The sequence below is a fragment of the Myotis daubentonii genome, chromosome 10, assembly GCF_963259705.1.
Source record: "Myotis daubentonii chromosome 10, mMyoDau2.1, whole genome shotgun sequence".
Classification (NCBI taxonomy): Eukaryota; Metazoa; Chordata; class Mammalia; order Chiroptera; family Vespertilionidae; genus Myotis; species Myotis daubentonii.
Window position 1 is genome coordinate 24,886,550 of NC_081849.1, and position 23,692 is coordinate 24,910,241.

The 23,692-nt window shown below is 41.8% G+C and overlaps 1 protein-coding gene and 1 long non-coding RNA gene across 3 annotated transcripts in view; one reads left to right on the top strand and one right to left on the bottom strand.

The window, feature by feature from the left end:
* Positions 1-23,056, bottom strand: part of LOC132242768 (uncharacterized) — a 171,588-nt gene extending 148,532 nt beyond the window's left edge. Inside the window, exon 1 of the long non-coding RNA XR_009454702.1 lies at positions 22,820-23,056. This is a non-coding gene — a long non-coding RNA (uncharacterized LOC132242768). The remainder of the gene's footprint in view (positions 1-22,819) is intronic.
* MKLN1 (muskelin 1) overlaps positions 1-23,692 on the top strand; it is a 330,333-nt gene that overhangs the window by 86,248 nt on the left and 220,393 nt on the right. The window lies entirely within an intron of this gene.

Sequence of the window (23,692 nt, forward strand, 5' to 3'; positions counted from 1 at the left end):
GCAGAAGCCCTCAGAGTCAGACCTTCTCTCACTCCCGGATCAGGGCGCAAGAAAGCAATGTATACTTATACAAACGTTAAGACATAGAATTGGAGCATATGTTTAATAAAAATAAAGTGTCACACTCTGTTCCGTTGCTCGTACGCAGTGTGCCCCACTCCGTCCCCAGGCAGGGTGAGCTTGCAGGCAGCCACCCCACATTCTCCACCCAGGCCTTGTGAACAGCATCATGAATTTTTTAGATGGCTGGCAGGACTCGGGAGTGCAGTTCAGCGCTGTAGACAGACCTTCCGGTGAGAGCAGCAAGCTGGTGTGGAGAGAAGCCCAGGACCTTGGCCTCTGCCCTGGAAGACCATGGCCATGGCCCTGAATATATGCAGAACCTCTGACCTTCCCTCATGCCTTCTGGCTGGGCCCCAGGTGGCTTTCCCTGGTTAGAGCTGGGTTAGCAGAGAAGGATTCACAGGAAGTTAGGAGGAGCTTGGCTTTCTGCTGCCTACATGAGGGACTGAGCTTCATTGTTATACAGGCCTCTTCCATGGCTCCTGCCGGCTTCCCACTCCTAATCCTCAAGGTCTCTGCCCATTCTCCATTACCAAAATGCTTCCTCCCGCAGGGCCCTGGTTCTGATCTGGCTGGAGCTGGTAAAAAGTGAATTCCTGCTAAGAAGTTACCCGATGAAGTCCGAGGCAGGGCAATCCTCTGTATACTGCATGTGCCTCTTAAATAGGAATGAATACTCTAAAGCAAGAAGTTAAAAAACTCAAAGGAATGAATATCTAGGGCTAGATTGTCAGGTGCCTTTATGCCTTGACACAGAGAGATGTGGGGGTCTGGTCTCCTGTAGATGTGTATATGCATCTAAACCTGGCCCTGGTGTCAATGTCAGGACCACAACGCCCTCAAATCCAAAATAAAACGTTCACTTGGGAGCAACAGCTCTCTCTCTCTTAGTTGCTGTTAGGACTCACCAGATCCTGGGACCCGGATCAGGGCATGCTAACGAGCTCAGTTTGTTTGCAACTGGAGCAGAGTCCTTTGTCAAGTGGGATATTTCCTCTGACGTCACTGGCCTGCTCATCAGCTCCAAGGTGGGTCTTTGCCAGGAAAACCTGAATTAAAGAGGAGGCTTGGCCTTCGGGGAAGAGGCCTGTGTCCTGGCTGGGTGTGTCTGCTCCAGGCAGGCCACCCAGAACCACTGATTCTCTGGGTAGATGTACTTTTGATCCAAGGGGGAGGAAGGGGAGGGAGAGGGAGAAAGGTACAATACAAGCCGCAGAGCTACAGAGCAGTTCGCTGTTACTGGGTGGGACTCTTGAACCGGTGGGATGGTGACAGCCCCAGCCCCACCCACTCCATCAGAGGCTGCTGTCTTTCCTGCCCACCCCACCAGCCTCCCCTCCTCTTCCCTCCCTCACCACTTCCCTCCATATTCTCTTGAAGACCAGCTGCCTAGGTGACACCTTTTGCTTCTAAAACCTTTGTAGTGCTTCCTTGACCCCTTTCTCAAAATATTCCCTCTCGTTCCTCCTCCAATGCCAGACTGTTGGCATGTGTCTCCCTGTCTTGCGCAGGCTGCCATCTCTGGCTCACCATGGTTGCATAATTACCTCTGGTTAAAGTTTAAATAGATGGGTTTCAGCCCAAGAGAAAAATGTAAACAAGCCATTTCTGCCGTCTTTCAGAACTGCTGACTTCCAGTGCTTTTGAATTGTGTGCTAGGGAATTCATTCAGCTCCTCCCTAACCAAGCAACTGAGAACGGCCGCTGGGCTCTCAGAGACATGGAAGCTGCTCAAACCATTGAGAGGCTTTTAGAGGATCCACACTTTTCCTTTTAACTCAATTAAGCTGTCAGGATCCAGTTCCTATTCTAGGATGTCGGTCTGCTGTATTGAGGTGAGAAAACAGTTAAGCAATCTTCCGTGGGCTGGCTTCTGAGAGGAAGGAAGTGAAAGGAGTTGTCATTTCCCTGCTGGAATTTTTTCTTTGGGGGAGGAGTTTTATTGGTTTTACTGGTTGGTGAGGCTATCTTAGGATCACGAGAGTGGGACCATTCTCAGCCAGTGCAGGAGGAAGAGGACAGGTGGGGTTTGAGCTGGTGATTAGGCATATGTTCCTCCATTTGCTGTGTTTCCTCAGAAGTAAGCAGCACATTTTTTTTTTTGAATCTTGATTAAGAATATTGATTGTCTATATTTTTCTGCTTTGGGTACTTCATGTACTTGTGATCTGGTGTCAGGATAGATTCAGCAATAATTTCGGATGTTTTAGTCAACGATTTGTTTGGGTCCTTGCCTTCCCTACTCAAAAACCTTCAATAATTCTCCATTTCAAGCTCAGACTCCTATTCACAGCCTTCTGTGGTCTGGCTCCACCCCACCCTCACCTCCACTATTCCAACCGTACACTGACCTCACCAAACTTTCCACCGGCTCCTGTAACATGTTCCCTTCCTACTCTTCAGGATCCCGTGCCTGCGGACCCCTCCCCTGGCCGCCTCAGAGCCTTCTCAAAATCCCATCTTCCTGCGCTCAGTGAGACTTTCCTGTTCTCTCAGTGCAGCCGGAACCACCCCTCTTTCCTCAGTTCTCATGCAGCCCATGATGGTCCCCTTCACGGCAGCCCTTATTTCATCATCGATGCTTCTCTGTCAGCTTTCTGCACTAGCTACTCAGCTCCCTGAGTGGAAGATGTTCATTATATCTGCCCACATTGCCCTGCCTCTGTGCGGCCCATCGTCAGTACTCAATAAAGATTCAATATTTATTTTTCAACCTCCCGGAAAACTCGATGTCAATATTTAAAAATGGCTCCTGTGAGGAATCAGAGGAGTGAAGATGGTATTTTGGAGTCAGATTTGGGTTCAGTATTAGCACTAAGATGGCTTCCTAATTCTTATCATTTCCTAGCCTCACCGTTTTCACTTGTACAATGAAGGCAATAACATGTCTTTTATAGGTTTTTGTGAGAATTAAAATGAGATCTTGCAAGTGAAACAACCACAGTTCTGCCTTACCCTCCCTTGATGTTAAAACATTTCAAATGTTGAAGCATTTTCCCCCGGAACATGAATTGTATTGATTTAATAGAGACGTGCCACATTTGCTGTTGGCTAATGCAACCTTCCTTGATGCAACAACAATCTCTTCGTATTCACACTTGCAACTTTTGCAAAGGCTTATTATCTTGTAAGTGGACTTATCTATTGGTCCCTGAAGAAATCCCAGTGATGGGCATGAAGCTGCTCTGTTTGCTGCTGAGCTATTCTCTCATGTGGAGGGTCAGCCTCACACCATCACGCTGACCTCTTCACGCCCAATGTTCACTTTAAAGATGACACTCTTCTCTTTCCCCCTCCACAAAAGTCAGGTGCTACTCTCACCCCTGGGAGGGAAGCGGTGGCCTCCACTCATCCATCTAACACTTCGAATGCCTGCCATGTTCCAGGTACTAAGATAAAAGATGAAGCAACCAAGGTCTGTGCCTTTAAAAGTTTGAATCTCACGGGTTTGGGGGAAAATAAAAGCATCTAATTAAGCAAGTATTGTACGGGTACAGAGAAGGGGACAGTCCATGTGTCAGGAAGAGCTTCAGAAAGACGTGATGCTTGAGCTGAGTCTTGAAATATCAGTACATGGCTGTTAACAGACAAGGGGGGCAAAGCACTTCAGGCAAAGGGACCCCCACTCTTGTTTCTTCCCGTCTGATTGCCACGCACAGCCTGAAGCGTCTGGCTCTGCCATCTTTACGCTGTACAGCTGTCTTCTCCTCGGTCCAGGCCAACTTAAATCCTTCCTTGGCAGCGGCAACATTATTAGTGCTGGTTTCGAGCAGAGAAATGACAGAAGAAGCTCTAAGGCGGCTTTTGTGGCCCAGGCCAGACAACAGCTGGCGTGGTTTGAGCTCCCGGGGGGAGTGGGAGGAGTTGAGCGTGCGTGGGCACGCATACCTTTGTGTGTATGGGTATGAGTCTGAAGGCTGTGGGGGTGTGTCCATGTGGATGGCTGGCTAGATGTTTATCTGCAGGTGTTGCCACAGAAAATAGAAGTGGATATTCAGAAAACAAAGAGACAGCCCAGGATCTCACAGACAAGCTGAAGGACTGCTCAGAGAAGGGGGAGGTTCACACAACCCCAACCAAAACAGAATGAGGCAGAGAAGGAAGTTGCCTCAGAAGAGGAAGAATGCCAAGGTCATACTGAAGAGCCACAAATGTTACAAAATAAAAATAAAATGTATGACTCTTATTGTACCTAGTCCAATACTATTACAGTATTTTCTTCTTTGCAGCATGTAAATATTATGGAGATAATATTTAGTGCAGCAAACATGGAGAACACAGACAAACACAAACAAAAAAATTGCTATAACTTTTTAATTTACGTACATCATATCTTATTTATTTGGATCAGTGATTAATTATAACTTGCTTTCAACTCCAAATAAAAGTGTTTTTCTCCAGCACTTAAAAATATTAAAAACACGTTCTGAGATGGACTTACTGAAGAACATTTTAAAGGTCTCCTTATTATTAGCACAAATTGAAATTTTTAATAAAGATACTCTAATAATAGTGAAGCAATTGAAATGTCAGAGCAAGAAATATAGATCCCAAGATGTTATTAAGTTTTTCCATTTCCATTTATGTAGAAATGTTAGTCTCTTTACCAAAAAGAAGTAAAAGAGTAGTTTTCCTTTTGATTAGATTCTTGTGACTGCACAAATAAAACATTTATAGGAGTAGCTTTAAGTGAGGGGGTTTTATAAAAAGTTAATAAAACAGTGGGATAAGCTTGGCATTAGGGTCTTTTATGGTCTTTTTAATCCATTGCTTTATAAATATAGTCATAGGAATTGGCTTTCCATCCCTTGTTGGAAATGTAATGGCTTGCCAGACTCACAAATAGTTAAAAGCATATTGAGTTTTGGGCAGTGAACTAGGAAAGTTCGGTGTATTTTAGTTAAAGTACAAAACAGCACTTCTCATTTGAATAAATTATTAGTCCACATGCTAGTTTGCCAGGTAACTAGTGAATGGGCTTGGGGTGGACAGAGGGGAGAGAATTTGACAAGGAAGAGAAAAGCACCCAGTAATGAGAGTGGGAGCAAGCAAGTAAGCTCACTGTATTTGCATACAGTAGGTACTAAATTTTTCTTCATGACAGGTTTATAATATTTTGGCCATAATAGCTGCCTTGATAATACATAAAGATATATAATTTTTTAGAAGCTGTCAGACCCTTAACCAGAAAACATCTAGTCTTGGGAGAAATAGAAATCTATGCAAATTTTTAGATTACCTGAAGTTTTCTTTTTTTTACAAGCCTAAATTCAGTGTCACTTTAGGAACATAAAAATGCATTAGGTGTAAATTGGTTTTCTCAAAACCATTACATATTTTAAATATAATTTATTCAAATATTATAAATTTACTAATTAAAATTGTTTTTTTCTTTTGAAAACTAATTACTAATGGGGCTATGAACTGACATCAAATATTTGGCTTTTGCTAATTGAGGAGAAACCAACAAAAAATTAGAAAGGGAAGAAACCATAAACATTACAGTAAAAACAAACAAACAAAACCAGAAAGTTAAAATGTTTTCTAGACCAACTGCCTTCCCTTCGGCATTTGTTTTCAGAAAATAATCTGAGGGTTGGAGGAAGAGAGAGAAAAAAAATAAACCAAAATAATTGACTGTAACTTTTTCCCAAGGATCCACATTTTTGTTTAAAGAGTGAATGCTCCCGCCTTGGCTAGTTTCCCTGGTTTCTGAGCCTCCACATCTTCATGGGCTTCTCCATCTGGGCGTATTTCCTGACTCAGAACTTGCTGGGGACCTCGAGCCCCACTCCAGAGGAGCCTCATGAACTCCCTCCCCAGCCTCTGTTCTGGGAAGCCTGTCCTTTCTGATGCTTCTCAAGGAAAGGGAAACAGGAATGTGTGTGTGTGCGCGACCTTTCCTTCAACAAGTGGCAGGCCCTTCTTAATTCCTGCTCCTCTGTACTGAAGAGCTTAGCATCACCTCCCCTGGTGATCCAAGGAACTTTCTTTGCCCGAAATACCCCTCTCTCCCAAAGCAATTTCCCCTCCTCTGGGAAATGCTCTCGTGTCAGGCTGCACTGCCCTTGAACCAGACAACTTTCTCTGCTTGTCTTTATCTGTCTAAATAAAGCTAACCTACATTTGCTGTCTAATTTGTTGGGATGCTTGCTCATGCTATTTAAAGCATCCCTCAGGGCTCCGTAGAAAACAAGATGCATTATCTCCAGGAGGGAACCTTTAGGTTTGCTGGTCATTTAAAGAATTCAAGAATTTAAAGAATCCATTCAGTCTTCAGTTGTTCAGATGTGAAGGACAAAGGGACTCTTCGTGGTTTTTATTTCAGTACATAGCTGGGATCAGTTATAGCAAAAGAAGTAGTTAGCAAGTCTCTCTCTCTCTCTCTCTCTCTCTCTCTCCCCCTCTCCCTCCCTCCTTCCCCGTGTGTGTGTGTGTGTGTGTGTGTGTGTGTGTGTGTGTGTGTGTGTGGTGGAGTGGGGGGCGGAGGTATTTATCTCTAGGCTTCATGAAATCCAGCTTTTCTGAAGATTAAGTGCCGGGCAGACTGTATTTTTCACCTGGGCTCTGACCATTGGCCAGTACCCTCTCAGGGAACAAATGTGAAAGATCAAAAGGAGGTGTCACCTTAGCAAACAAGCTCGTGGTGAGGTTATGGTTTGTCTCCACCTCCCTTTTCAGTCTCCCTCTGACATTTCATTAGACAATCCCGGTACTTCCACGTTCCAGGGGGAAAAGGAAATTCTAAACAGGGAAAGGAACAAAATATTGGGGCTGTAAATAGGACTCCACTGTGCACTTCTATATGACTGGTAATTCAGAGAGGTTTCAAATCTGTTGCTTGTTTTTTCTCATCTGGTATTTGTGTCAGTCTGTTGGCTTGCTTAGTGGGAGGGAGAGCTGGTACAATGAGATGGTTTTAACCATTAGTGCCCTGCTGCTCCCTTAAGCACATGCTTTTTATCAGTATCCACTTGTTCAGCCGTGATCTTTGTGACGTCCATTGCAGTGAATGAGTCGGAAACCACAAGCTAACAGGTCTATTCTGTCACCTAGGAAACCAATGCATCATCCACAGGAAATGCAGGCCCCAATGGGGAGTGTGCCCAGATCAGGTTATGAAGCCGGCAATGAGTTTTTCAAAAGAGGTCAAATCATAATGCGCGGAATCTCAGCCTAGGGTGGGAACTAGATCCGGGCTCGTAGGCAGGGATGGAGAACCGTCAGGCAGAAATACCAGGAGAAATTCAGCTAAAATCATGTAAGATGCCTGCTTTAAGAAATTTACCAACGACAAGGGGGTATGGAGACACGGGTTAATTCGCCACTACACCAAATGCATTTATTTGCCCATTGGCTGAGGGATTTTTAATATATGGAGTGAAATGAAAAAATTGATGAGACATCAAACCAGGCTTTATGGTCAAAATCCCTTTTTCATGGTCATTCTCCCTTGGGTTAAAAAAGTGATTGGAGCATTCCTTCAGAGAAAACCACACCCTGATTCTCGTGCTCCCACTGTTTTGTTTTGTTTTCTGCCTGGGCCTTAGTTTTTCCTTCCTGACCACTATAGTTCAGCTGTCGCCTATCCAGAGATCTGTGAATAGAAGCTTAATACAGCTGAGAAACATTACCTGCGCAGTACTTTCAAGTTGTCTGATGAGCTTAATTTTTCCAGGCAGAATTACAGCCTCCAACCAACTGTGATGGGTGAAAGGTTCTACGTAAAAGTACAACATGAGCTCTCCCAGAACTTCCTGTTTTAGACTCAAAGAATATTAGAGGGGGAGGTGGGCAACTCAGAGATCACCTGGTCCAACCACTTCATTTTTCACATGAGAAATGAGTCTCAGAGAAGACATTTGTAAAGGTCATACAGTATAACCAATTAGTGTGTATGGTGGGGGCGGGGGAGAGGAGAGAAAAGAGGTAGGAAGGTTGACCACAAGCTTGAAACAAGTTACCAGGTGACATTACCACTTCAGAGACTGTTGAAGTACTAAGCTGTGTTAATTGAAGTATGGAATCCTGACTAAGAGGGGCAATGGTAACCTCATGGCTGGTCAGTGTTACCAAGAGTATGACCTTCTTTCTTGAGTACCCATTGAACAGGGAGCAATGACAAACTCAAATGGCCCACAGGAGGGTAAAGATGATGGTAAGAGTTTTAGTAACTATAACCTAAAAAGAACAATGAAAAACATTAGACTATTTAGCTTGGAGACCAAGGGATTTGTCTTGGAGGAATGGGATGAGGTATTGTCAAATAAATGAAAGTTTATCTTGAAGAAGGATCAGACTTATTTTGTGTGACTGAGAAGGGCAGCCACGTTGGTACAAGTTAAGAGTGGGGTTTAGCTCCATATACGTAATTTTTCAATAATTCAAGCTGATTGAAATGTATTAAACTACCAATGGGGTAGTGAATTAATTATTTATCTTCAAAGGTGTTCAAGTATTAATTTATCCAAACACATCAATTCATTTATCCAAATACCTGCCATATACCACTCTTGGACTAGAGGAACTTTAAGGTTATTGTCTGTGTTAATGAAGCCAATACTAGCTGCTGTGTTAAATCTGTATGTCAAACCTAAAACTGTGTTGTGGCTCAGATGATGGGAAATTTATTTCTCACTCAGATAATATCTAAAATGGGTGTCCCTGGTTGTGGGTGGCTCTCATGGTAGTTGAAGGAACCAGGCTTTTCCATCTTGTAATGCTGCCATCTTCAACATGTGGCTTATGAGGTTGCTCTAGGCACTGACATCTTGCTGACAGACAGGGAAAGAATGCGGAGATTGTGTGGTGAGATTTTTATGGGATGGACTTAGAAGTGACGCACATAAACTCTGCTCACATTCTGTCCAGTGGAATTCAGTCACATGGCCACATCTAACTGCAAGGGAGACTTTAAAATACAGTCCTGTGTCCAGGAAAAAGAGGAAACGGGTTTGATGACTGAGTCTTTTACCACAGTGTCCAACTCTGAGCTTCTACAATTATGGTGACAAAACTAAGATAGAAATTAAAAATTTTTCTTGTTTAATGCCAATGTCATCATGTCTTAGGTTTTCATTACATGTCTTTCTGTTGAAGGTCTCCTAGTCAATATATATTGTTAAGTTTTTTTAAAAAAAAGCAAGATAGAGAACAATGTATGCCACTTTTGTGAGTGAAAAGAGTAATAATAATGATAATTTGTATTTGCTTGCATATGTATAAAGAAACACTAAAAGATGCACAAGAAACCATAGGGACTAGGGTGGGGGTAAGAGGGAGGATGGAGACATCACTGGAAGCAAGACTTCTCCATGTATGCCTCTAAATATTGTTTATTTAATTAATTATATAAAACTATGTAGTTTTAAAAAATATTTCTATTGAAGAAGACTTTTTCATGGACTGATCTCTTTTTGTTTTCAAGTAATGGGAAGCTTGAGAAAAGGACTATTTGAGAAGGTGAGCAGGGCATAACTTTTGAGCCTGAGGTAACAGTAGTGATAAATATGATGCCTTTCTTGTTCTAATGTGCCTGTACTGAATTAATTAGATTTTTCAAAAGAAAGTAAAAGAATAATAGTGCTTGGTTTTATGTAGAAACATCTGAATATCTTAGAGTGCTTTTATATCCTACATTTTTGTTTATTTTCATAATAGTTTTAATAACTATGATACAAAAGGTTTAAATTAATTTCTTGTTTTGTAAGATACTGTCAGAGTCAAGAATAGGAGTTTAATTGTCAACAATTCATGTTAGACTTGTGGACCAACCCTCTTCATTTCTGGGTAGTATCAACATTGGAAGTATGTGATAAAAATCCTTTATGTTTTATAGCATTTTCATAAATATTTTCTTATTTAGGTTTCTCATCAGCCATGTGAATTCATTGGGACTGGTATTATCTTTAGAGATGAAAAACAAAAGTGGCCACTATAAACAAAGTTAAAAGGCTAATGTAAAATTGGGGGAAGGAGGACTGTCCTTAATATATAAAGAGCTATTACAAATAAATAAATACTAGTAAAAGGCAAATATTCCAACACAAAAATTGGCAAAAGTTAGAGATTTTAAAAATCATAGAAATGGCCCTGGCTAGGTAGCTCAGTTGGTTAAGAGCAACATCTCAATACGCCAAGGGTTCTATCCCCTGTCAGGGCACATATAAGAATCAACCAATAAATGCATAAATAAGTGGAACAACAAATTGCTGTTTCTCTCTCTCTTCTCTTCTCTCTCTCAAAAAAAAAAAATCACAGAAAGAGATCTCAATAATAACCAAATAAACATTAAAAATATTTTTTCTCCTAAAAATGAACAGAGATAAAAAAAAAAATCATGGTATCTAGTACTGACAAAGGTACGTGAAAATAGGAACATTGATATTTTTCTGGAAGGGAAGGGATTTCAGTTGGCAATACCTTTCTGAAGGAAAGTTTGGAAATATATTAAAACTTTAAACATGTTCTAGCAACTTCATTCCAATTTATCCGAATGAAATATCCAGAAAAACATAACAATTTATGTTAAATAATATGAATATTTACATTCTTAAGAATTCAGCTAAAGGTGGATCGCACAACATAGTAAGGAAGTGGAATACCAAGCTGCCATTAAAATACCATGCAAAAGAATTAGCTAAAAGCTAAAGGAAAATTCCACTACCCAATGTTAAATAAAAAAGCATGACTCAAAGAAAATCTAGAGAAATGTACATGTACATTTATACATCTTACAGTCTGAAAACTTAGACAAAGCTGGCTAAGAGTGACTTCAGTTTAGAAAGACACATTCCCACCAAAAAAGGGTTTGATGGTCCTTGAAAGCCTTAAAACTAGATAGCATTCTCACCTCCTTGCCGATATCCATTCTCCTGGGCTGCCCGATCAAAAACAGAACATGGGTCAGGGCAGCCCTTGTGGGGCTTGGCCAGGTCCCATAGAGACCCCTCAGCAGCTCCCATAGGCAACTGAATGTTGCATAGATCCGACAGACTTTGAATCTAGGGAACTATCAGTGTGGCTCAGCAAAGGTTCCAGCATGAGAGCTTTTACTACACCTGGCTTTTAAATGCTTGAACATATTTTTAGCCCTTCCCTCAATTAATGTTTGGATTATAGGCATTCAAAGCCGATGCCATTTTCTAAGATGCCATTTTTCTAATCACACACTCCAAATTATTTCCATTTCTTGGATTACTTTTCTTTATTTCTTGCTGATTGCCGTTCATTGCATAGCCAGCATTTTTTCACGCACTTTGAATCTCACTTTGTCTTAACAGGATCACCCATCTCTTACCCACATGAAGCACTGGTGATTTTTTTTTTTTTTTTTTACCACATTCAACTTGTGAATCTCTTTTATTCGCATCATAATCATAAGCCTCTTCTCAATAGCACATTCAACATTCTCATTGCTTTTGCAATGATCAGACATACTGGGGTTAATGATGCTGCAAAACACCCTAACTTAAATACAGCAAACCTGCGAGTAATAGAAAACCAGTTGGCCAAGGCTAAAAAATAGTGTCCAACTGCTATTGCTGTCTGTTGGGGGCAGGCAAAGTTGAAACACTTTTGCTTTGGGAGCAAATTATCTTTCATCTCAATGAAAGTTCACAGGTGGATAAGCTACCAAAGAACCCCTGTCTTTCCACGGCCGGGTGCCGGCCATTCCGGTGGGTAATTTGTAACGATAGTCATCAAATCACATATAAATATGTAATCAACCAAAATTATTTTTAGATAGCTCGGTTGATTCGCATTGTCTTAATGAGGCTGATGTCCTGGGTTTCATCTCTGTGAGGGTTATTTAGCACACAGAGAAAAGCTGTCTCACACAGGCAGTCGATACGGACACCCAGCAGTCTCACAAACGCATGCTCTTCAGGGGGCCTAGGTACAGTGTGTGACGGAGCAGTCTCATCATTTTGCTACAGTCCCTGTAGGACAATGCCGTTACCGACCTTCGTAACAACGTGTGACCCTGCAATCTTCAAACTCAAAACTTCAATATGCCATTAGTCTGAGAGAAGATGGTCTATCTATAAGCACAAGTTGGACCACACTGCTCTCCAAATGTAAAGTACTAAAGTCAAAGGAGGCTCATTTTTCTAATTGAGATCGTTAGAAAAAATAGAGGGTGGTGCCTGATTTGCCTACCTCTCCTGAGGGGGGGGGGGGGGGCGCGGGCTGATGACAATGGATTCCCATTGAGTTAGCATTCAGAGATTTGCCAACAATCAGGGCAATGTCACCAGAGACTGTTACACAGAAAGCACAGAAGATTACAGATTCACAACTCAGTTTCTGGCCTCAAATACAATTTTCTCCCTGTGTTTTCAGGATCACCTCCTCCCTCCAACGCCAGAGCTGCAGGCAGTTCTCTAAATAACACCGCGTCCCTGGACTCCCAGCTCGCATTGGTACATTTCGGCAGGGCTCCTTTGAGGTCTGCCCCCCACCGCCTCCCCTCTCCCAGGCTTCTCTTCCTTTGTCTGAGTCAGCCGTGAGTCACCTCACTCATTAGCGGAACTAGAATGCCTCTCCGTCCTCTGGGTCCCTTTTGTCTCCCTTCTTGTAACTAGTTTCCTGGCAGCCTGAGGTCTGAGGCCAACCTTGAAGCAGGGGCTGGGTCCTTACTAAGATGGTCTGGTCAGTAAAGAGGTTGGCAGACAGCAAATAGAATTAAAATGATGATGACGATAATGACAATGATGATGGTGGTGCACATAGTTGCTTCAGAAGCGTTTTAATGGCCCAATTTGGTGTGTCTGCCTGTGTCAGCTTATAGGACATCAAAGGAGTCCTTAATTCTCGGGCCCTTCTTTCTCTTCCTTGTCTCTTCTTCCCCCGACCCCCCTCCGTCCCCCCTCCACACCGCACACCTGCATGGTCCACGGCGAAAGCTCACAGGCCCGCTCTCTGTGAAAAGGCTGGTGAAGAGCAATGTCTTTCCGCTGGTGAGCACTCCTTTCTCCAGCCTTTTCAGATTTGTTATTCTCATTTCTGCTCATTTTATTTTACATTCCCAATGCTTGCCCTTTTGTGAGAGGCGGACCAGAAAGGACAAACAAAAGGATTTATGCCACGTTGGTGCCTCCTGGGCATATAGAGAAGCCTGGTGAAATGATACTAATAAGAAACTAAATTCACTGTGGAAAATATCAATACCAAAGCACGGTTATTAATGCATTCATCTCGGCTGGATGGTGACTAGTTTTCAGCAAGTCAGATGAGTGTCTTTGAAAGGGACCTCAGAGATCATCCTGTCTTTCGATCAGCAGCCATTCACCCAGCACTTACAATGAGCACACCCAGAGCCAGGCCCCGAGGGCAGTGTTCCCCAAGCTCCACTGCATGCATATCGCCTGGACGGTGCATGCGTATCGCCTGGACGCTAGCTCAAATGCAGATTCTGGTTCAAGAGGCCTGGAGTGGGAGCTTGAGTTCTACATTTCTCTAAGCTCCCTGGGGATGTCCTCAGTGCTGCCACGAACCACCCTTTGAGTAGCAAGACTACAGGGGCTCTGCACAGAGCTAGACAAAGCTTGACTCTGTCCCAGGGGAACATCAGGGGACCCACAGGCGCTGTGATACTGCCCTATGCATTCCTCTGCCTCAGCTGCTGATATTTTATCCACGAAGCTCAGACAATGCTGACCTATTCTTCCCAATGCTCTTGGCTTTCTCACATCTTCACTCCCTGTGGAGGGTGTTAAACTTGCAAGATTTAGGTTTGGGATTAGGTCAAGGAAAAAGGCTCATTTATCTTCAACCTGGCTGTGAAGTCCAATCTAGGCCATTTTACCAGGGAGCGCTGAACTCACATTTTAGACAGAGCCTTTCTTTGATTGCTACAGAGATCTCCTTTTGTTGTTAGTTCATATCCTTCACCAATTTTCCTGTTGGAGGTCTTTGTATTTTACTTACTGAGTTATAATAATGCTTTATTAAATACTAAGGGAAATATTTTTCCCCAATAAAGATTCTTCTTAGTCTTTTACTTTTGTCTGTGAATTTTGGACTTAGGGACCTTAGACTCTAGTCTAACATTAATTTTCTTGCTAATCTGAGTAAGCCCCTTACTTGTTGAGATATGGTTCCTTTCCTGTAAATGGAGGCGGTAAAGACTACATATCTCAGAGAACTGTTGAGCATAAAAAGAAAGTACATGTGGGACAGTGCTCAGCAAATATAGGACATGAGTACTTTGTTTTCAGAGCTTATATTAACCTGAGAGTGTTATTGACTCTAGAGTGGGACACCGCTCACTGGTGTTAACAAGTACCCATTTTGTTTTAAGAACTTTGAATGCTGGTCTAGGTTTTGGTAGTATTAACATATATAAAGTAGAGTTATATGCATAAAAGTGCTTATGATTTCTATATTCCTTTTGCCTCCTCAACTACCCTTTCACCAGATGAATCTCCTATCACTCCTAACATGTGCAGGTAAAAAACCTCCTCATGCCCTGGGCGATGTTACTCAGTGGTTACAGCGTCAGCCAGTGTACCAAAGGGTCACAGGTTCGATTCCTATTCAAGGGCACATACCGGCCTGGGTTGCAAGTTCGATCCCCAGCCCTGGATGGGGCCCATGTGGGAGGCAACCAATTGATGTGTATCTCTCACATCAATGTTCCTCTTTCTCTCTTTCTCTGTTTTTCTCTCTCTCTCCCTTTCACTCTCTCTAAAAGTCAATGGAAAAAATATCCTTGGATGAGGATTAACAAAATAAATAAATAAATAAATAAATAAATAAATACATAAATACATAAATACATAAATAAATAACCTTCTCAACACTGAGTCAAATGACCTGGTTGTTCCTTGGTTTCTACATTTTTAAAAAATATATATTTTTATTGATTTCAGAGAGAAAAGGATAGGGAGAGAGAGATAAAAACATCAATGATGAGAAAGATTGATTGGCTGCCTCCTACATGCTCCCTACTGGGTTCCAAGCCCACAATGCTTGTGCCCTAACTGGGAATCAAACCACGATCTCCTGAGCCACACCAGCTGGGTGGTTTCTATATTTGCTCTCTCATCTCTACTGGAATTTTATACTTGTTAAAATTATTTATTTATGTGGTAGATGTTATGAATAATAGTATTTCAATTTAGACTGATAGGTTTGTCTAGTTTTGAGAAATAGAAAATTTATACTTTCTTCCCTAGCTATATGTTTAATGCCTTTAAGTTCTCTCCACTGCCTGTTAAAAATTATATGTTACTAGCGGCCTGGTGCACAAATTCGTGCATGGGTGGGGTCCAGCCAGCCTGCCCTAATCGGGGTGGGGGAGAGGCTGATTGGGGGCAGGGCGGGGCAGGGGGAGGGGCCAAGGCCAGTTGGCTGGCCAGCCCCTCCCCCTGGTCAAACTCCTTATCAAACTCCCAGTTGAGGGGACAATTTGCATATTAGCCTTTTATTATATAGTATATTCAACCATTAATAGTAAAATAGCAAGTTCTGAAAACAATGTGTTTTGCCTCTCATTGTTTTTTAATGGAGTCAAAGGAAAGAAACTCTAGTAGCAAAATTTTAACTGTCATTCAGGTAGATATTATTCCTCCACTATTCTTCCTATACACAAAACTGCCCTATGGGTTCCTACACTGAGCATAGATTAAAAAAAAAAAAAATGTCAATTCTACTGAATCCCATTCATTTGCCAAGCATAGTGCTAAGTGCTTTCCTATACATTTTCTCATCTAATGGGTCTTCTGCTTCCTCACTGCAGGGGAGAAAGTGAGACTGTGCCCTTGCTTTGCTCCCTTCTCTGCGAGAGTCCTTTCTCCTCCATGTCTGTATAAGTCTTACTCTGGTAGCAAGGGGACTGGGTTTGAGGCAAAATTTATTCTTTTTTCATCTTATCCAGGTCCATGCAAAAAGTTGGTTGGTTTCTCATTTCTGGAAGATGAGAGCTGTGTTGGTTTAGGAAAAAGTGACTGGAACAGGGCTGAAGCTCACAAGCTGAAGGTACATCATTCTAAGTATCCACAGGGGTGAGCACCTACCTCTGTAAGAGGTCTTTCTTCTTCTGGCTTCTGTCCCAGGTGCTCCATTGAAATCTCTGGGGAAAGGGTCCTTATACATCCTACTTCCCCTTTGATTTAGTTCTTTATCTATGAACACATGTTCCTTACCCCTGCAAAAAAACCCAAAACCCTCCTGAAGGAACATGATAGACCTTATCTACTCTTGAGATTATCTGCCATGTTCTCCTCTTACCATGGTTCCAAATCTTGGACTCCACTAAGAAAAACAGCCTGAGTGAAGTTGCATAACCAGTGAGAAAGGAATCTTCCCTGGACAATGAGAGGAGGGCTGACCCACTGTCTCAGCTCTTAGGTATGGCTCTCCAGCTGCTGACCGAAGCGCCATGGGTTTAGCCATGAGGCCAGCAGGGACCTCCCCAGTCACTAACAAAAAGGAAGCAACCAGGACTAGCAGAGCTGAGCTGTGGTAACTGTCCCATTTGTAAAGGTGTCCCCAAGGACAGTGGCCAGCAGTCCATGTCGCAATGTCCTGGCAGCGTAGCAAACTCAGAGATGATCCAATCTGGGGATAAATGGTGCCCAACAATGAAAGACTCTGAGAAAGGATATGCTTATAATCAGCATGCGGTGACATTTTTTATTTCAGAAGCTTATTCTTCAATCTTTCACTTGTATAGCAGACATTTGAGTGAATATGCTAGGCACTGAGCTGTAGGTGGGCACACTCTGCCCTCTGGGAATTGTCAGTTCAGCAGAAAGGGAGTAAACAAAGGAGCTGTAGGAGGACTTAGAAGAGGGACTTAAGATTCAAGAGGCAGGGACGTTTCCCCAAGAATTTGTGAAAGACTTATATAGAGGGGGAGGAGGCAGGACACTCCAGGTAGAGGAGGAAGCAGTGCAAAGTCAGAGAGAAGAGAGAACAGGTGGCTCATTGGAGAAGGAATGAGGTTTAGTGTGGCTGAGATCAGACTATGCAGCAGAAGGGGCAAGAGATAGTCCTGGAGATATGAGCAGGGGTCAGATTATAAGGGTACAATATTATGTGTCATGCAAGAGGGTCCTAGGGCCATGGGAACCACTAACTGACTCCCTGTTGGGGAAGGACGTGTCAGATCTGCTTTTCAAGGAAATTTTCTCACTGGTTGTAATGGGGAGATTGGATACAAGTAAAGCGAGTGTTGAAGTAAGAGGACCTTGCAATTACTGAAGAAGGAAATAACATGGGCCTGAACTATAACAGAGTCAGTGACCCTGCCATTGGCTCGAATATCAGTGGTGGAAGCTCAGGGCATCTCCGTGGCGTTGGGGACTCTCCAGGTGTATCCCAAAGGAGCCGGAAAAACAATTCCAGACCCCACCAGCTGAGAGGATGGAGCTCCTAACACAGGCCCTTACTAAGAAGCCTGGCTGATTAAGACTGAATCTGTGCAGGACTGAGGCTGCAGATGAGAGGGCTTCAGAACCTGCAGCCAAGCAGGGTCTGACAAGCAGTTTCCATGGAGACATGGTGTATGCAAGAGGGAGTGAGTAGGAGGGCTGATCCATTCCGGAGCCTGGGGTCAGAAGGCTGTGGTGGGCTAACAGATAAACAGGAAAAAGACATAGTCAATCAGAAAAGGATATTCCAAACCAGCAGCAGTTAATTGGGGTTATAGCGTCCTAATTCTCGATTAAGTCTAACAATCTAGAAGGATTAGAGTAAGCCACTTAATGATCTTGCTGGTTATTTTAGGTACCACTTAATGAGGGCACAGGGAAGTGGATGCCAACTCAGGCTGACTCCAAATGTTGTACACCCATCTTAAGCCTTTCTGCATCCCTGTACTCTACGTAGCTACATATCATTGTCAAGTTTCTGGAGAAACAGGCAGAGACATAGGAAGTTTTATATATATATATATATATATTTTAGAGGCCCAGTGCACCAAATTCATGCACTGGGGGGGGAGGGTCCCCCTCAGCCTGGCCTGTGCCCTCTCACAGTCCGGGAGCCCTCAGGGGATGTCCGACTGACACAGAGGTGGGAGAGGCTTCCACCACCACTGCTGCACTCACCAGCCATGAGCCCAGCTCAGGGCTTCTGGCTGAGCGGCACTCCTCCTGTGGAACACACTGACCACCAGGGGGCAGCTCCTGCATTAAGCGTCTGCCCCCTGGTGGTCAGTGCACATCATAGCGACTGGTCGTTTCACCATTCAGTTGATTGGTATATTAGCCTTTTATTATATAGGAGATATATATATACTAGAAGCCTAATTCACGAAATGCGTGCAAAGGCCTTGGCCTCTGCCGTGGTGGCCGGGGACCTCTGCCGCCTCTGCCTCGGCCCCTGCCCACAATGGCTTTATCTGGAAGGAAGGATGTCCAGTCTAATTAGCATATTATGCTTTTATTATTATAGATATTTTTTATTTGCCATGCTGATGGCAGTAATACTCAGGAAACCTTGGGAGCTCTTTGAGGAAACTCAGGTGCTGGCAGTCCTAGATTAAATGGTATTGTTAAACATTTTGAAGACTATTCTGGACAGAGAGTAAGCAGCAGTGGGGCCCCATGGGTGTGTGTGTGTGCGTGTGTCTGTGTTAAAATATACATAACAGCACTGGCTGGTGGTTCAGTGGTTAGAGCATCGTCCAGCACACCAAAAGGTCATGGGATCGATTCCCAATCAAGGACAGGTACCTAGGTTGCAGGTTCCATCCCTGGCCCTGGTCAGCATACCTGAAGGAGGCAACAAATCGATGTGTCTCTCTCACAGATCTCTCTTTCCCTCTGTCTCCCTCTCTTCTTCCCTCCCTTCATTCCTCCACTCCTCCCTTCCACTCTCTGTAAAAAAAAAAAAAAGAAAAGAAAAAGAAAAAAAATCAATGGGAAAATATCCTTGGCAAGGATTAAGAAAGCAAATAAATATCTATAATAATAAAAGCATAATATACTAATTAGACCGGACAGCCAAACAACCTTCCAGATGTTCTTCTGGACAACATTCCGGACAAAGCCGCAGCTGCAAGGGCTGAGCCCCTTGCAAGAATTTTGTGCATCAGGCCTCTAGTATATGTAATAAAGTTTACTGTTTTGACTATTTTTAAATGTGTAACTCAGTGGCATTAAAGTCTCTTCATAATATTATGCAACTATCAAAACTATATCTAGCCCTAACCGGTTTGGCTCAATGGATAAAGCGTCAGCCTACGGACTCAAGGGTCCCAGGTTCGATTCCGGTCAAGGGCATGTACCTTGGTTGTGGGCACATCCCCAGTAGGGAGTGTGCAGGAGGCAGCTGATCGATGTTTCTCTCTCATCAATGTTTCTAGCTTTCTATCCTTCTCCCTTCCTCTCTGTAAAAAATCAATAAAATACATTTAAAAAAAAAACCAACTATATCTAAAACTTTACTTATCATTCAAAACAAAAACTCTATAACCATTAGGCAATAACTTCCATTAGGGTGGGCCCAAAGTGTTTTAAACAACTTTATTATGCTGTTGTAACTCTGCCTACCAGGCAGGACGATGGTTTGGCTCCTGCAAATAAGCAAACTGTGTTGATCTTTGTTTGGTCAGTTGCTCTGATTCAAACCTGGACTTTTTTGGCCAAAGAATCCTTGTGCTGTGGGTGGATTTGTTAAACCTAATCTCTGGAGAGATTTTAATGACTGATGAGACTTATTAACCTTGATCTCCAAGGTATCCAAATGGCTTGTGACAGTGTTTTATTAAGAAGTTTGTAAAAATTACGTGAGGGATACAGGTCCTCATAAAAATCCTACTGGAGGCAAGCTTTGTTCCAAAATTCAAACTTTTTGGTAAAATTCAACAGTGAAGTCATTTTGGGACTAGGCTTTTCTTTGTAGGAAGTTTTAAATTCATAACTCAATAATTTTATTTGTTATAGGTTTATTATGATTGTATTGGGTGGCTTTGTCTTTCAATTAATTGGTTCATATCTAAGTTATGTAATTTATTGGCATAGAGTTGTTCATAGTATCCCCCTCACACACACTTTTTTTTAAGTATCCCCCCTTTTAAGTCTAATCTTTTTTATTTTTATGGGGTCAGTAGTAATGTCCCTTTCTTTTTTTTTCTGATTTTAGTATTTTAAGTCTTCTCTCTTTTTTTTTCTTGGTCAGTCTAGCTAAAGCCCTACTATAAGTTTTGTTGATCTTTTTAAAGAACCAACTTTTGGGTTTCTTCATTTTCTCTATTGTTTTTCTCATTCTTTGTTTTATCAATTTCCTCTATTATCTACTATTTCCTTTATTCAGGTTTAGTTTGCTCTTCTTTTCCAAGTTTCTTAAAGTAAAATGATAGGTTGTTGATTTGAAATCTTTCTCTTTTTTAAAATAAAATTATCTACAGCTATAAATTTCCCCTCTAAGAACTGCTTTGATGCATTCCATAAGTTTTAGTGTTTTGCTTCCATTCTAATCTTAAAGTATTTTCTAATTTCCCTTATAATTTTTTGACCTATTGGTTATTTAGGAGTTTATAGATGAATATCCACATATTTATGACATTATCAAATTTCCTTCTCTTATTGATTCTAATTTCTTTCCATTGTGGTCAAAAGTCATATTTTGCATAATTTCATATCTTTTAAATTTATTAGGATTTGTTTTATAACCTAGGATATTGCCTAACCTGGAAAATAGTCCATATTCACCTGAGAAGAATGTGTATTCTGCTGTTGATGGTTGGAACATTTTATAGATAGATGTCTGTTAGGTCTAGTTGGTTTATAGTTTTGTTACAAACTATATAATACATTGTTATAAAATACAATTTTATACCTTTTAAAGAAGTTGAGGAAAAAAGAAAAGTAAATTACATTTAGAGTTTGTTATATCAACCTTCTTATTTACCATTTCTGGTTCTCTTCATTTGTTCCTGTGGAATTGAGTTATCATCTTGTAACTAATTTCTTAACTCAAATTCAGCTTTGTTCTCATACACCTCCTTTGTGCTATCATTGTCAAATATATTCTTGCATAAAATTGCTTTTTAGAGTATTTTAGAAAGTAAATGAGAAGAAATATACATTGCTATACTGTCTTTGATAATATATAATTACATTTACCAGTGATCTTTGATCTTTGTGTGTGGATTTCAATCACTGACTAGAGTCACTTGTGTTCAGCCAGAAGAACCTCCTTTTTTCTTGTAACTTTGGTCAGCTAGCAATGAATTCTCTCAGATTTTGTTGATCTGGGAATGTCTTTATTTTACTTTTATTTTTGAGAGACAGTTTTACTACATAAAAGATTCTTAGTTGACAAGTTTTTGGTTTATTTCCCCTCCCAGCACTTTGAATATACTATTTCAATGTCTTGTGACCCTTATTGTTTTTGGTGATAAGTCAGATGTTAATCTTATTTGGCTTCTGTTGTATGGAATTAGCTTTTTTTTTTTTCTTGCTGTTTTCGAGATTTTTCTCTTTAACTTTCTCTTTCAACATTTTTACTAGGATGTGTCTAAATGTGGATCACTTTATATTTTATCTATTGAGGTTAGTTGAACTTTTTGAATGCGTAGGTTAATGTTTTTCACCAAATTTCACCAAGTTTTCAGCCAGTATTTCTTCAGATATTTTTTTGGCTCCTCTCTTCCTTTTCTGGTACTCCATTATGCATATGTTAATGTGCTTAATGGTATCTCATATTTTTCTGAGGTTCTATTCATATTATTCTTCTTTCTCTCTGCTCTTAAGGACAAATAATATCTATCTATATACCTATCATCTATCTATCTATCTATCTATCCATCCATCCATCTGTCTTCAAGTTGGCCACTTCTTTCTTCTGCCAGGTCAAATATATTATTGAGCCCTTCTAGGGATTTTTTCCCCCCTGTTATTGTACGTTTCAAGTTCACAGTATTCATTGGGTCCTTTTTTAAAAAAAAAAATATATATATCTCTTTAGTAATTACCTTATGAGACATTGTCATTATGCCTTCTTTTGCTTCTTTTTTTTTCTTGTTAATCCACACCTGAGGACATTTTAGAGAGAGTGGAAGGGAAGGGGAGAGAGAAACATCAATGTAAGCAAGACACATCGATTGGTTGCCTCTCACATGCACCCTGCCCAGGGCCAAGGAGTAAGCCTGCAACTGAGGTATGTCCCTTGACCAGAATGGAACCTGGAACCCTTCAGTCCACTGGCTGATGCTCCATCCACTGAGCCAAACCATCTTGGGTTTCTTTTGTGTGCCTTTTAAATCCTCACCTGAGGATATGTTTCCACTGATTCTAGAGAGAAAAGAAGGGAGAGAGAGAGAGAGAGAGAGAGAGAGACAGACAGACATTGATGTGAGAGAGAGACATCAGATGCCTCCCACACACACCCTGACTGGGGATTGAATCCGCAATCTAGGTATGTGCCCTCATTGGGAATTGAATCTGAAACCTTTTGGTGTATGGGATGATGCTCCAATAAACTGACCTATCCAGCCAGAGCTTCATTTGCTTCTTTATGCATGGTTTTCTTTAGTTCATTGAAGATATTTATAATAGCTGCTTTGAAGTTTTTGCTAAGTTGAGGACCTGGGTCCTCTTACAGGGAATTTCTGTTGATTGCTTTTATCCACCCATGTATAAGTCAGAAAACACTTTTCTGTTTCTTTGCAGGTATAATAATTTTTTTTGTTATGTACTGGACATCTATATATATAAAAGCCTAAGCAACCAGCCGACTGGCCAACTGTTTGACCATCCAACCGGTAGCTATGACGTGCACTGACTACCAGGAGGTAGACGCTCAATGCAGGAGCTGCTGAGCTATGGTGACTTGGCAGCTGTGGTTCTTGGGTGATGCACCCAGAACCAGAGAGGAGGGAGCCCATTTCTGGGGTGTGTCACCTGAGAACTACCCTCTTCCAATCCAGGATCCCTTGGGGGATGTCAGAGAGCCAGTTTTGGCCTGATCCCCACAGGCCAGGCCGAGGGACCCCACCGGTGCATGAATCCGTGCACCGGGCCTCTAATTTTAGGTAATGTAGTGTAGCACCTCTGGATATTGATTCCCTCAACCTTATTGCTTATTTTTGAGCTTATAAACTTATTGTTATAGTTTGTTTTTTTGCTTGTTTAGTGACTTAGCAGGATTATTTTAATAAAGTCAATTTCCCTGCAGTGTGAAACCTCTGATGTTGCTCCTTTGAATATGCATGCTTGGTCGTGTGTACAATCATCCTGGAATGACAGTGATTCTAGAACAGCTCTCTTGGACCATCTCTATCCTTGATTTTTCTGTTAAATTGTCTGTCTCTATTGGTATGATCACCAGCTGTTAGGCTTCATTAGTTGATAACTAATCACTCTATTGTTTTCATCAATGCTCTGGAGCATAAATTGCTCCACAATCTGATCCAGAGGTAGTTTTTGAGGCCAGACTTTGAGATTTATTCTGACCCAGGGAGAACTCTTCTTAGGTGTCCTTTATTCTGGTTCTCTCTGGTACACTAGATAGCCTACAGTCTAGCTTGTTGCAACCAGCTTCCTCTTAATTGCTTATCACCAAAATATCCATTGTTTTCCAGAGCTCTCTTCAGCTTGACTTCCCCAAACTCTGATCCAAATAAAGTCTGTTCTCTTGTGGCGAGAGCTTCAGAACACTCTGTTCTTGTCAC